At 40.6% G+C, this 2,159-nt stretch overlaps 1 non-coding gene across 1 annotated transcript; it reads left to right on the top strand.

Annotated features, from left to right (window-relative positions):
• The first annotated feature begins 231 nt into the window (after positions 1–231).
• Trnai-uau lies at positions 232–306 on the top strand. Its single transcript has one exon. It is a non-coding gene; the product is annotated as a tRNA-Ile (tRNA).
• Positions 307–2,159: the final 1,853 nt, after the last annotated feature.

Raw genomic sequence — 2,159 nt, 5'->3', positions numbered from 1 at the left:
ATACCAAGTAGACGCTAGACATGTCCGAAAGAACAGACACCATATCCATTTAAGTATAGTATATAGTTCTGGCGTACGGGCCATGACCATCTTCTTCTGTGCAGATGCACACATATTCCCCAAACTCTTATGGGCCGTGGTAAGAATGTCCTCCACGAGTAATGTAGTGGAGAATGTGTTTCTCGCGGGAAGCGTGCGTAAGATAGTCCCTGCAGTTGCGCTGCCTTCTGTGCCCTTGGTGGCTCAGATGGATAGAGCGGCCGCCATATAAGCGGGAGATCCCGGGTTCGAGTCCCGGTCAGGGCACACATTTTCACCTGTCCCCGTTGGTATATATCAACACCAGGCAGCTGCTGAAGGTATTTACTTACTTCTAATTTCAAGTAGACGTTAGGTTGAACTATAATAAAGTCAGGAGTGGCGACAAGTGCAAACTCTATCACCAGTACCCTTTCTTATACTAGTTACTTATTTCTTGTGACGAAACAAGTGCTATGTAGAGTCACAGGACACTCATTCCATCTTTTATTTGAGCTTCTGTATGTTGATTAAATTGGTTCTGAACTGGGAATGCCACTCAAACCACCCTTAAAGCAGAATTAGATCTCTTCGTGACAATACAGCTCAACTACAATTTGTTGTTTGTTCAAAACTGCAGATTCCACAACATCTCCAAGTATTGCATGTCAATGCGTTCGGATCCTGGCCCGACACTAAAGTTTCATTATGTATTATCAAGCTCAAGCATGAGAACACCTATCTGCCGGTGGATAATAATTTTGATTTTTAATGTGTTTTCATTTGTTGTCAACACTAACAATATCTGACTTTTCTGACTCCCAGTGAGACAGAACTATTTGCGAGATCACTGCAAGCTCAAGGATGTTATTCCGAGCTGCTGGTGGAGATAAATTCGGTAGCTGACATCTCATTGTGTGTAGTCATCAATGATATGTGTGGGGTTCACAGTCAGCACTGAACTCTTTGTCATATTATTTCTAGTTCAAACATGCTCACATGTAGCTGCTGGTGTAACAAACCCATATTTAATGTTCGTTTTCTCTAGAATATAACAGAGATAGCGGCCAGGTTGGCGCTCTGGGAAGGGTAAAATTAATGTTTCGTCTCGTCATTTCAGTTAAAACATCTAGCTACTGCTGAGAAAATCCGATATGCCACAGTTGATTGTGCTTCGATATCAATCCGATTAGGTTCTGGTTTCGAATCCCTGTCCAACACAAAGCTTTACCTCGCGGAATTTCAAGTAAGTTGCTTGAGAAGAAGCAATATTTAACATCTCTCGTAGTTCGTTAACAGGGACAATAGATGCTGGTTAGGAATTCGCGTCCGTTAAAAACGTTTACATTATGTAATTTAAAGTTGATATTTGCTAACTGATGCTGTCTAAAATTGAGGTACATCACTCTCTGTATGCCTAGTCAGAAATGACTGTTAGTTTCCATCAGTCACAAAGTCTTTGCTTAGTCTGCATGACCTGGGTTTGAATCCATATGCGGAACAAGACGGTTCGTCGTGTCATTTGAAGTTCATACATATTCTCAACTAGCTGGTTGTGAATAACTTAAATTTTTACTGTCATTTTGTGTTAAATAATAAGTACGGTATGTCACTTTGATGAGGAAATCATGAATACGACGAACTTACTACGTTCATTACCTATCTGACGCTATAATGAGAGTGGTAACATTTCAGGTATGTAATTTGTTGTAATAAATGTGAGCTTACAATCCTTAAGGATCGTCTTATCTGTGATACTGTGTTCCGTGATATTTTTAGTATCATGTTATTACTTTACATCTTGAGTTATTGCGGTACAGAGCAGTGTTTTCTAGTGATGACTTGTTAGAACCATTTTCAATACTCAAACGACTGTACCAATTACGATTAGAGGACCTGCTAGACAGCTGCGTTATGCGGGTTGCATGCGAATCAGGCGAAATGCAATTCAGATCGTTGGAATACTTTTGAGCAAGACTGTACCTACACAAGGCAGCAAACAGCAAATCATGAGCGTAAGGCTGCTTCCATGGATGCCCTTGAAAATGAAGTTCAGTGTCATATTGGTGCCTGTTGTAATAGTTTCGAAAACCATCCGAAGGCAATGAAATATTTCAAGACAGTTGTGCTCTATTGTCATC

The sequence above is a fragment of the Schistocerca americana genome, chromosome 7, assembly GCF_021461395.2.
Source record: "Schistocerca americana isolate TAMUIC-IGC-003095 chromosome 7, iqSchAmer2.1, whole genome shotgun sequence".
Classification (NCBI taxonomy): Eukaryota; Metazoa; Arthropoda; class Insecta; order Orthoptera; family Acrididae; genus Schistocerca; species Schistocerca americana.
Note: the sequence above shows the minus strand (reverse complement) of the source record. Positions and strands in the feature narration are given on the sequence as shown.